The following is a 12,115-nucleotide window of genomic DNA, read 5'->3' as shown; positions in this document are numbered from 1 at the left end:
ACCTGGTTACTACCCACGGCCCTATCAGAGACTGACAGAGCATTCTCCTTCCATGTGAGGTAGAAAGGGAAAGAAGGAAAGGAGGAGTCGTGCATTTCCTTTTAAAAGTTATTACTTATCCTTGCCTTTGATTGGCCATAGTCATATTACAATACCAGTGATCCTCAACAGAACAAATCAGTCTCCTAAAGGACATCTGGAGATATCCAGAGACATTTTTGGTCTCTGGTCATAACACTCTGAATATGCCTGTCCTCTGATATCAGAAGTGTAGCAGGGTCAGGCCTGATTAGTACTTAGTTGGGCATAATTTTTGATGGTCACTGAAGGGAAGGGAAGCTGAGAAGCAGAGTACCACTGGCTTCTAACAGGAAAGGAGAGGACAGTACCAAGCATCCTTCAAAAGCAGACAGACTATCCTTCAGAACAAAAAAACTACCCAAAATGACAATAGTTCCTGGGCTATCACAAATTTCAAGGAGAGGGAGCCCTCGAAATACTTGGTAAAATACTGTCCACACACATGAAAATGAACTGCCAGGCTAAGGGATGTAGGGGCGATGGAAGAGTCACATATTCTGTCAGAGACTCGGGAGCTGGGGATAGAGTCCACGGCAACATCAGCAGCAGGTGTGGAGAGGTGAGAGGAGATGAAGGGAACTGTACTGCACAGACCAGGCATTTGTTTCCCAGAAGTTACATGCTTTGGTAAGTGATTATAAAACTAATACTTAGCATGGAAATACTCTTTAAAAGAACAAGAGGTCTGCTCTTTTGAAGTGCTAGATTAATGAAAAATGACTGGGAAGAAATTCTAAACATAAGCAAGAAAAGCAACTGCTCAGACTTCCCTCCCTGTGACAACTCACAACCTAGATGCTGTGCTGACAGGTGAGCAGCTAGAGAACATCTGAAGGCATAAGGTGAACGAATACAACCAAGGCGACAACGAGAATCTGCACAGCAGCTGCAGGAAGAACAGGGTGAGACCACTGGAGCTGCTGCTGACTCCTAAGTCTTAGATTTAAATGTTTTTCACAACACCAGCTTTAAATGAAATAATCTGATTTTAGAATTAACAGGTTCTGAAGCTAGGCATGCTGAATCATACATAAATGTAATCTCAGCACTTGGGAGGCTGAGGCAGGAGGATTGCCATAAATTAAAAGTCACACAGAGAGCACCTAGTATATTGTTTAAAAAGAATCAATAAATACTATGTAGGGCATCTATTTCCTAGACCAGCATATAGTTCCTCCTTTTGCAAAGGCAGTCTGATTTTCCAGGAAAACTCTCACTTAGGCAGGTGAGACAATTCCCAGAGTATGCTGAACCAAAGAAAGCCTGGCCACACTGGAGTCCCACGCATGGAAAGAACCCAAGCCAGTAACATTAACTTTTGATGAAAAATGGGAAGGGATGTTAGAAAAGAAAATGAGCCCTTTGAAGGCTGGGGATGAGCTTGGTTGGTAGACTGCCCGCCTAGCAAAATAGCCTGGGTTGATCCCCTGGCCTACATACACTAGGTATGGTAGGTAGCACATGCCTAAAACTCTAACACTGGAGAGCTGGAGGCAGGCTACAAACCTGAAATCCATGAGACCTTCCCTACAAAGGAGGGAAAGAAGTCCCTTTTACACTAGACTTAACACTGGTAAGTGTTAACCTAAGAGTTTAACAAGAAATCAAATCTAAAAGGTAATTTTGACAAAAATGGTTGGGATCCTGAATCTAGCCATCTAAACTCAAGCCAGCAAATCCCTGTTACATGTTCCTGAATGCACAACTGAACAAAATTTACATAATATACATCTTAGAAATATCATCAAGGTAAGCCAAAGCATATGAATATATTCTATTAGCAATCCAGTTAAAAAAAATGCAGAACTAGTTACTTTAAAACTACACTGATCAAACTGTTTTCTGATACTCTTTATTTACATATTTGTCTATTTTCTGACCCTAATTTTTTAAAATATGGGTTATATCAACATGTATCTATTACAAATTGAAACAAATTAAAACTTAAAGTAAATTTTAATTTTAATTTAAATTTCTCAAAAGGCCCACTAATGATAGCCTAAATAACTTTTACAAAAAAATAATCTTTTCCAGAACACAAAAGTTAACAATAAGAATGGCACTATTTTACCTCTGTGCAAATTTCTTTACTGTGTAGATTAACAGATGACAGCTGAATTCTACCTTCTTTAGCATTAAATCTGCTATGGATTTTAAAGTGCAGGAAGAAAATGTGACACAGATATGTATAATTGGAAAGAATATTTTAATATCCCTCAGATAATAATGGATATCCTTTTTTATTCAATACCAAAACTTAGCAAGTGGTGACCAGTTAAGGTTACTAAGTGAATCTGAACCCTGAAACTCTGGACTTGGTGCACAGAAGCCTGCATGCTGGATGAGGCTAGGGAAGGAGCTCAGTCAGGGAACAAGCATGAGACCTGAGTTTAATTCCCTAAACCCATGCCAAAAAAAAAAAAAAAAGAAAGAAAAAGAAAAAGATAAAGATAAAGAAAAAGCAAAGCAAGCCAAGTTGAGCGCAAGCGTGGCAGCCATACTGGAGCGAGGCAAACAGCTCTCTGGAGCTGAGCACCAAACCAAAGCAAACTCAAGGAAACAAAAGCAAAGTGGTAGGACAACCCTCCGGCTTCCACGTGAGGCTGCACACAGTATACAAAGCACTGCCCATATGAACATGACTCTCCACAACTGACTTTGGACGGATTTATAACCTTGGGAACTGGGAACCTAGGGAAACACTGATTCATTGAGTTACTCAGATTTCCAAATGCTGAACCATTTCCTTTCAGGATATTTTACTTGTTTGTTCCTTTGTTGTTCTGACGCAGGGTCAAACTGTCACCCAGGCTGTCTTAGAACTCACTATGTGATCAGACTGGGTGTGATCTTGCCTCTACGTCCCACACGCTAGGATTGCAGGCACAACAACTATGCTCAGCTTTCAAGAATCTTTAAAAACCCCATTCCTTAAAAAAAAAAAAAAAATCACCAAAAACCTCACTAGAAAATCTTTTAAGTATTAGAAAACTAGCTAACTAATGCAGACAGAACTAAGTTTTCCAGAACTCTCATGTTCACTTGAAAGACTGGCGTTTTTCCAACAGCTCAGTCACCGACCATCGCTCACTCTCACCAGGTCTAAGGGGTTGCAGTCCACCTACAGGCACTGCTCTGTGAGGGGAGTCACGGTGATGCCCCACGTGAGAAGCGGCAGGCAGCCATCAGTCACATAAGTAGTTTTCCTAGACATGAGCAGTACACTTGACCGTGCACAAATGTTTCATACACACTTTCTAGTTAAGCACACAAAATATAGACTATTTAAAAGCTAAAACTGTTTACTTCTTCACCACATTCTTAAGTGAAACTTAAGAATTCTTAGGGCACTCTTAAGTGAAACTGCAATTTTTTTTTTCAAATGCTCAACATATTACCTGGATGTAAAAAACACAAGTAAACATTTAATTCATGCCAAGGAGCTACTGCTCTACCCACTAACTACTGCTCTATCCGTGACTTCTCTACCCACTAACTACCGCCCCACCCACACTGCTCTTGTACCACAATGCAACTAGACAAGGGAAGACCAATAATGTCTCCGCCCTACTATGAAAATTATTTTGAGCTCATAACCTCTTTAATAAAAGGTGCATAGGGCCTCCCAGAAGTCCACATAGCATATTTTGAGAACCACTGTTTTAAAAGATTGAAAATCATGTTGTATTTTAATGCCTGACAACTGGACGAGGGCTGGATCAGAATTCCACAGAAGCTCCAAGTAGCTCCAGCAGGTCCTAAAGCCTACCTTAAAGGGCCCAACCTGAAGAGCTGTCAGTTCTACAAAGCACTGATCTAATTCACAGGCTTCTCTTCACACACCACCAAAAACACAGCAAAACAAATTATAACACCACAAATAAATACACCGAATTTAAGAGTAATAACAAAGAGGCTTTTAAGAATAATTACCAACATCATTTCAGTAACTACACACATACAATTATTCTTTCAACTAAAACTTTACCACTTTTGTTTTTTGGTTTGTTTTGAAGAACCATTTCACTGTGAAGCCTTGGCTGGCTTGGAACTCAAGAGATCCTCTTGTCTCTACCTCTAATGATGGAGTAAAGACTGCACCACCACATGAGGTGATCTACATAGGGTCTACATCATTAGATGCATTCGGTGCCTCATGAAAATGAATCTCCATATCTTATTCTGGACAGATTTATAACCTTGGGAACTAGTAACTAGGGAAACACAAGTTCATGGAGTTACTCAGATTTCCAAATGCTAAACTATCTCTTTACAGGATATTTTACTTGTTTGTTCATTTGCTGTTTTGACACAGGGTCAAACCATAGCCCAGGCTGTCTTAGAACTCACTATGTGGATTAGGCTAACAACTCCTGGCATCAGTTGGCTAATTAAGCACTAGTTCTGTCATCCTTCCACCAAATGATTCAACTGACACAATGACTGTCCACCTATTAACTAACTTCTCTGGGATTAGTCAGTAGTTATCAGTGACTAAGGGTATAAATACCCTTAATTCAGTTCTACATTTATGAATATATTTTGAAGGCAGGTGTGGGCACAAATATGTAATCCCATTATTCAAGAGGCCGAGGGAAGATGATCTGAAATTCAAGGACTTGTGGCAAAATATCCATAAACACTCACAAACACACAGGCACAAGCACACATATATACACATACTTAACCTGAGAAAGTTCAAGCTGTATACATTCATCTATATTTACAAAAATCATACCTTACTAGAAGAGCAATTATTTATCAGAAGTCCTTTCTGTTTAATAATAAAAGATGCATTCAAAACATGTAAATTAGAATTTGGTAAGTTCTGAACAAAACACTGGAATGTACTGATGATCAGAAGGTATAAAGAGTAAAGAAATAAAGAAATAAGAATAAGTAGTATGAATAACCAAACCTTCACAATCAAGGGGGCTTTATCCAATAGTGAAGCTATGCTTCTTCCAGCCCACTCCCATTCTGAAGTGTGTGCAGGCGCACATGTGCATAGGTGATGGAGTTACAGGACAAAAACAGTTATATTGTATAAATCGTTCTTCCAAAGCCAAGAGAGATAACTTTATAGACCAGCACTCTGCCCTGACTTCAGGTTGAACAACAAGAAGAGGGGTAGTAACTCTGTGGCACAGCGCTAGTCTAACCATAGGTAAGGCCCTAACTTTAATCACTATGAAAACTTTAAAAACAAAACAAACAAACAAAAAAACCCAAAAAAAACCCCATACACCCAGAGGATCTATCTCCCTAAAGAGGTGCCAACCAGTTAGGCTCGCTGAGCAACTTTCTTACAACACATAAATCAAACCCCGACTGTACAGGGTTAATGAATGTGACTTCCTTCTAAAAGGCCAGTGAAGTCATGCTTAGAAAACGTTATCACTTCCAAGCAGACTAATCCCTTAACACAACCAAATTCCAGAGCTGAAAGAAGAACGGACTGAACAGGAGCGCACACTGTTTCTTCTGCAGACACTGGAGTTTGGTTCCCAGCACCCACCTTGGGCACGTGGCCTCCTTAGTCACCTGCAAAAGACACACACACATATGTGTAGCTAAAAATTAATAAGGAGCTGGAGATATGACTCAAAGGTTAAAAAGCACTAGTTGTTCTTCCAGGACATGGATTCAAATCCCAGAGCCTACGTAGTGGCTCACCACCATCTGTAACTCCAATTTCAGGGGACCCACAGCCCCCTCTCCTTGCTCCACCCCCATACCAAGTACACAAATGGTGAAATAATACAAGCAGGCAAAACATCCATCTACATTGGATTTTTTTTTAAAAAAAGAAACCAAATTCCATTGGGAGTTTAAATGTTAATCTAGAGACCAATCTCATGATCATAAGAAAAGTGTCCTAAATTTTTTGTTACTAAACAATACAAACAGCCGGGCGGTGGTGGCGCACTCCTGTAATCCGAGCACTCTGGGAGGCAGAGGCAGACAAATTTCTGAGTTCGAGGTGAGACTAGTCTACAGAGTGAGTTCCAGGACAGCCAGGGCTATATAGAGAAACCCTGTCTCAGGAAAAAAAAAAAAAGAAAAAAGAAAAGTACAAATAATTTGAAAATAAAGTAAGGGGGCCAGGAAGTGGGGGGGATAGGTAAGAGAGGAAGAAGGGCTCACTAAATCAGAGTTGCAATGGTTACCTTCTGCATGAATATATCACTGCATTAACAAGAATGTAGAGCTGAACTGAGCAAGATATCACAGGCCTGTTATCACATTATTTAGTAGGCAGAGATGACAGCACTGCCCAAAGTTCAAGGCCAGCCACATCTACATCATAGGACCCTGTCCCCTAAACAAATGAGAGAGAGAGAGAGAGAGAGAGAGAGAGAGAGAGAGAGAGAGAGAGAGAGAGAGAGAGAGAGAGAGAGAAAGAAAAGAAAATAATGTAAAACAACCAGCTTAGAAGATGAAGACCCTAAGGCTCAACTACTGTGGTTTCACAGCCCAATCCAACTAAATCACAATTTCTACAGGTAGGAGTCAGGCATCAATGTTTTGTAAAGCTCTCCAAGAAATCTCAATGTTCAAACAAGACTGAAATCACCGCTCCTAGACCCTGGGAGTGAAGACTGCAGTAGAAAGAGCTGCAAGGCCGCAGCTCTGAGGCAGAACTTGCCTGGCATTCATGAGGACCTAAGTTCTAGCCCTAGCACCAGGGGGGCTAGAGCAGATAAAAAATAAACCCCATATGGTAACAAGTTTTATAAACTGGGAAAACAAATCCTATTTAAAATATAAATAATAAAATGCAGTTGTGTTGAAAAAGAATCAACATCAAACTGATTAACACAAGACAGTTGTCTATAGTGTCTGTGACCTATGAACCTTAGCAATCTAAGCACCCACCTGAGCATCGAGCAGTCTAGTTTTACCTAAGTAAGCATTGTCCTCATCTTTAGCTATCCTAGTCCTCAATTTCATATTCCAAATAAATTTTCCTGGATGCCAGCTACATCATGTAGTAGTGTCAAGGTGACACAATCTAAAATATCTTGTTTCTGAGACGCTGGTATTCAGCCAAATTTTCCATTACCAAAATTACACATATTAAAATAAAGGGGGAAAAAATCCAACAACTCTAAATGTGACTCATCAGCATGAGCTGAGAATATTATGATGCTTATAGTATCATAACAAAAGTAGCTCATATGCATGCTATCTATATATATTTATCAGTTATCTGAATGTCTACCTTAAGTGGATCTTAATCAGCAGATGAGGGAAAAGAATTAAATAATTTGAGAAAGCAGCACTCAATGTGACATTCCGCTCTGACTTTAGCTTTCATTTAGCACAGATTTAGTCAGGTTAGTTGCATACATAACTGAGATCACCTGAGCCAGTCTTCCTCATGGCTTTAAGGTGGCAAGGGAGGAATCCAACCATACAAGGAAGCACTGAAACCGCTATTACAAGATGTTTATAAAGAGACATTCATTCTGGGTGAATGAAAAATGAAAAGAAAACCAAAAACCTAGGCATCAACTAGATGGGGGATAAAATAGAACTGAAATAGGTAATATCTCATCAAAAAAAGGATTATGCTCTCATCAGGAGATCAAATTTTAAAGAAGCCCAAGTATGCACTTTAGATTTAACCAACTCTGCAAATTGCAGAGTTAACTGCCCTGGTACAGGCCCCAGCTATGCACAGCTCAATTAGAATAGTGTGTGCCAATGTTATTCTAACTCTGGTTCAATCAGAGGGGAAAAAAAAAAACAGGTTCTAATTGAGATTGAATGGGAGGGATTGGTCTGCATAAATTATTTTAATCCTCCACTATTAATACCCCAGTGTGTGTGTGTGTGTGTGTGTGTGTGTGTGTGTGTGTGAGAGAGAGAGAGAGAGAGAGAGAGAGAGAAGCAGAAAATCCAGAGACAAAACTCACAAACAGAAATACTTGAATTAACATGTAGCATAAATGGAAGTGACCTTAAAGAAAGCATCTGGACACCTTGTATAAGCAGAACTATTTTAAGAGCAAAGCCATCAGGAAAGTTCAGGTCCTTATAAAACATATTCCAAATTACTGCACTGACTTACTTAGCACAAATTTTCCTTAATTCTGTAAACACAAGTTTAATTCTTCCCAATTTAAGATTTACAGTGGAAGCATTTAATCCAAAAAGTCAACTACTTCTTCAAAAACAAAAATATGTAATATCTCTTTAATGCATACTCACTCAAAAGCCTAGAAAGCAAAGAAAAAAGCCACCTGTCTTACAACAGTCACACAAAAAAAAAAAGTTATGTCAATTCTCTTTGGATTCCAGCAATTTAAGCCTACATAATGCATCACGTCCGGTATGAAGCTGCTTCAGGTCATGGGTATTAGTCTGCCTCTGTGCATGTTTGTAACAAGCTCACTGAAGAAAACACAATCATGAGTGTATGAGCACCATGTAGCAATTTGTATTCCTGCACCTGAGAAGCTGAGAGACAGGGGTAGTCAGGAATTGAAGAGAGGGGCAGGACGCCCTATAGACTAACAATAGTATACTGAACAAATCATTAGGGAGAAATTGCATTTTAAAAAATATTAAAGCAATCATTTACACTCTAAATAACATGTATTAATCCTATCAGATATATCCAAGAGACAGTCTACAGTAGGGAAAACTTACTTCTCTGAATATCCTATGCTACATACATTTCAACTGCAAGTGCTTCATGTCCTGAATGCAAGGCAAATTTGTAAAAATCTATAATAAAAACTATTCAAATGTAGTGCTTGAAATCTAATTGTGGAATTTATAGATTTCTTTACTTTCAGTTAAGATTCCACATGGTTTGTGTCAGCAGAAAGTCCTGAACCTGTTTTTTAAGACGTTCAAAGAATCAAGCTGCTACTGAGAGGAAAGGATGCTAAATCTGGCAAACTTCAACGATTGTTAAAAAATTAAGCGAGATTACAAGCCTGCAGAACACGAATTCAGGGTGCTTAAAATAACTCTTCTCTTTTTCTTGTTACTTTATTTCTAAAGTAAGTGTCAATCCCACCTCAAGTTATCAAAAAACTGAAGGCACTTTTAAATTTTAAAATGAATTACCTGAATTTTAAAATGTTTACTCCGGGTTTTGTGGGGTGGGGCAGTGGGGAGGAGCTATCAATAAACTGGGCTTTTTAAAACCCCTGGCAAAGGAACCTTTCAAGTTAACTAAACACGCCCTTGTCTTTGAAAATCTGGCTTGAGAAATCATAACAGCAGTTTGGGGTGCTGAAGCCAACGCCCTCCGCCCTCCACCAATTTCACGCTCCATGCATGTAGCCCTAACAATAAAATAAACTACGCCTTTTATTAGGAGACACGTTTTATTAGGGGAGGGTGGTTCAGTTAGGCGCTAAGAATGTTTCCCGCATGCCGCCATCACCCACAATACCCAAAAAAGTAAACAAATCAAAGCTACAAACGTAAACTCAGAGCACACAACCAGGAAGAGAAAGTGGGGACAAAGAGAAAACAAACACTTGCTGGGGGGTTGAGGGGGAGGCACGAGGACCGACCCGGGGCACCTCCGGCCGAACGCACTCGGGCCGGTCCGACGCGACGGCCCGGGCCGCGGCCAAACTCCTTCCGAACAACAAAGAACGGCGGCGCGGACCGGACCGGCGCCCGAGTTCCCGGGACGGCGGGAGCGCATAACTGTGAGAGGAGTTGAGGCCCGGGACCTACGCGCGGGCACGCGGGGCCGGGGCGCACTGGGGCGACCCACCCGAGCCCCCGCTGGGCCCACGCTCGCGCCGGCCGCCGCGGGAGCCCGCCCCGGGGCGGGGAAGAGCGGGCACCCAGGCCCGGGCAGGGGAGGACCGCGCGTTACCTGGGCTCCACGCCGCGCCGCGCCGCGCCTCGCCGTCGCTTCGCGGGCCCCGCCTGCGGCGTCCGGCCCAGGCGGCCCCTCTCTCCGCCGCGCCGCGGACCGCGCCGGCCGGGCCGCTGGAGCTCCGGAGCCGCCCCGCCGCGGGGGGCCTCGCTCGCGGGCGCCGGCTCCAGTCACGCGCTCCCGCCCCTGGGGACGGCCGCGGAGCGCGGCGCGGGAAGGGCCTCCCGAGGACGGCGGGCGGGCGGGCGGGCGCGAACACGGGCTCCGCCACCCGAGCCGCTCCGTTACCGCAGCGGCGACGACGACCAGGGCCGTGTTGTTGCTGCCAACTTGTCGGAAGGACACTGAGCATGCGCGCGCGGAGACCACATCCGGGTATTTTAGGGTTTGGCCCTTTTCTTCCCACCCCCCATCCCTCCCCCCGCAGCGCTCCTTTCTCCCGGCTGCCCCCGCCTCCCGCCCAGAGCAGGGAGGGTCCCAGTGCGCAGGCGCCCGCGGGCAGTCCCGCGGCCCGGGCTGAGTGCGCGCAGCGGCGCCGGCAGGGAGTCGCCTTTTCGCCGGGGCCGTCCAATACCCAAGCATCGTGGGACAGCTCGGCATGAGTGATGGGCAGGCCTGCCGGGTGGGGTTAGCTTTTGAAGACCTTGGTGGACCCGGCCGTACCGTGTGCGGGCATTTGTAGCAGTTTACTTTGGAGCGGTGGGGGTGGGGGGAGCAAGTCTCAGTCCCTTTCATCACACCGGCTCCAAAGGTTAAACTCGGAGGCGCGCGCGACAATCAAGGAGTCACACATTCCAGGGCCTTGGCCGGCGTGGCCAAACGTGAGCAGTGGAAACAGGGGCGGGAATTTCGAGTTGAAGGCGACCTTCAAGACTTGCTTACTGTACACCTGCAAAATAGGTTGTGCAGGCTGGGATGTAAAACTCAGTTTCAGAACTTCACACCTTTCAAAACGAGTCTGTCCCTTGCTGCCTGTCAGCTAGAGGCCTTCCCAGGTACTCCACAGCAGTAGTCCTCAATCTATGGGTCACAGACTCCTTTGAGGGCCGACCCACCTTTTCACAGGGGTCACATCAGATATCATGCATATTAGATATTTACATTAGGATTCATAACAGCAAAATTACAGTTATAAAGTAACAACAAAAAGAATTCTGTGGTGAGGGTGGGGAGTCACCACAGCATGAGACACACTGTTAAAGGTTTGCAGCAGCAGGAAGATTGAGAAACACTGCTCCCCAAGAAGCTCGCAGTATGGTAGCTTGCTTCTTCAGAGCCAGCTAAGATAGGAGTTATAGCAAGGTTATATCATTATGATGTTTTTCTCTCTCACTCTCAGAACTCCTCTGTGTGTGTGTGTGTGTGTGTGTGTGTGTGTGTGTGTGTGTGTGTATTCCTACCTGGTGTGTGGTGTGTGCATGGATGTGTGAAGGTCAGAAACCAACATCAGGTGTCTTCCTCTGTCAAACTCCACAGTATTGTTTTGAGATAGGGTCTCTCACTGAACCTGGAGCTCAGAGATTTGGCTAGACTAATTGTCTAGTGAGCTCTAGGACTCCTCTTATCTCTGCCTCCCCTCCCCACCCTCCATACACCCCCCCCCCCACACACACACACACCCATGCTAGGATTCCAGACATGTGCCAATGCACATGGAGTTTTAATGGAGTGCTAAGCATTGAACCCAGATCCTCATGCTGAGTGATACTATTTCACCAACTGGTCTACCTCCCCAGCCACATCGTTGCTTCTCATTTAAAGAGATGTTACCAAAACTGACCCCAAAGTCCTGACCTCAAGTGATCCTCCCGCCTCTGCCTCCTTAGAGTGGGGACCACTAACACCTGGCATGGCTATGGTCTTATGTGACATAATGACATACAGGGAATCATACAGGACCTAAAGCAAAGCACTGATTGCACTTACGAAGGGGAAAGGACCTCAGGGCGTGCACACTAGGAAGTGTAGGCCATGTGGGATGAGGACCTTGTGCTCTGGGAACTTGACTATCTCCTGGGACACTGCTTCTCTCCATCTCCCAAGCAGTGGAAAGTGTATTGTCTACCATGAGCTCCTTATACTGTGTCTTCCCCAGGGATGAGTCTCTTAAGTGGTTATCAATACTAAGTGATCAGTCCTGAAATCATATACATTCAAGTAAATAACTAAATGGACTGA

At 43.6% G+C, this 12,115-nt stretch overlaps 1 protein-coding gene across 1 annotated transcript in view; it reads right to left on the bottom strand.

Annotated features, from left to right (window-relative positions):
• The window catches only part of Smad4 (SMAD family member 4), a 51,283-nt gene extending 41,020 nt beyond the window's left edge, over positions 1-10,263 (bottom strand). The window contains exon 1 of the mRNA XM_052201448.1: positions 9,935-10,263. The gene's annotated coding sequence lies outside the window, so the exon portion shown is untranslated. The remainder of the gene's footprint in view (positions 1-9,934) is intronic.
• Positions 10,264-12,115: the final 1,852 nt, after the last annotated feature.

Source organism: Apodemus sylvaticus, chromosome 13, assembly GCF_947179515.1.
Source record: "Apodemus sylvaticus chromosome 13, mApoSyl1.1, whole genome shotgun sequence".
Taxonomy (NCBI): domain Eukaryota; kingdom Metazoa; phylum Chordata; class Mammalia; order Rodentia; family Muridae; genus Apodemus; species Apodemus sylvaticus.
Note: the sequence above shows the minus strand (reverse complement) of the source record. Positions and strands in the feature narration are given on the sequence as shown.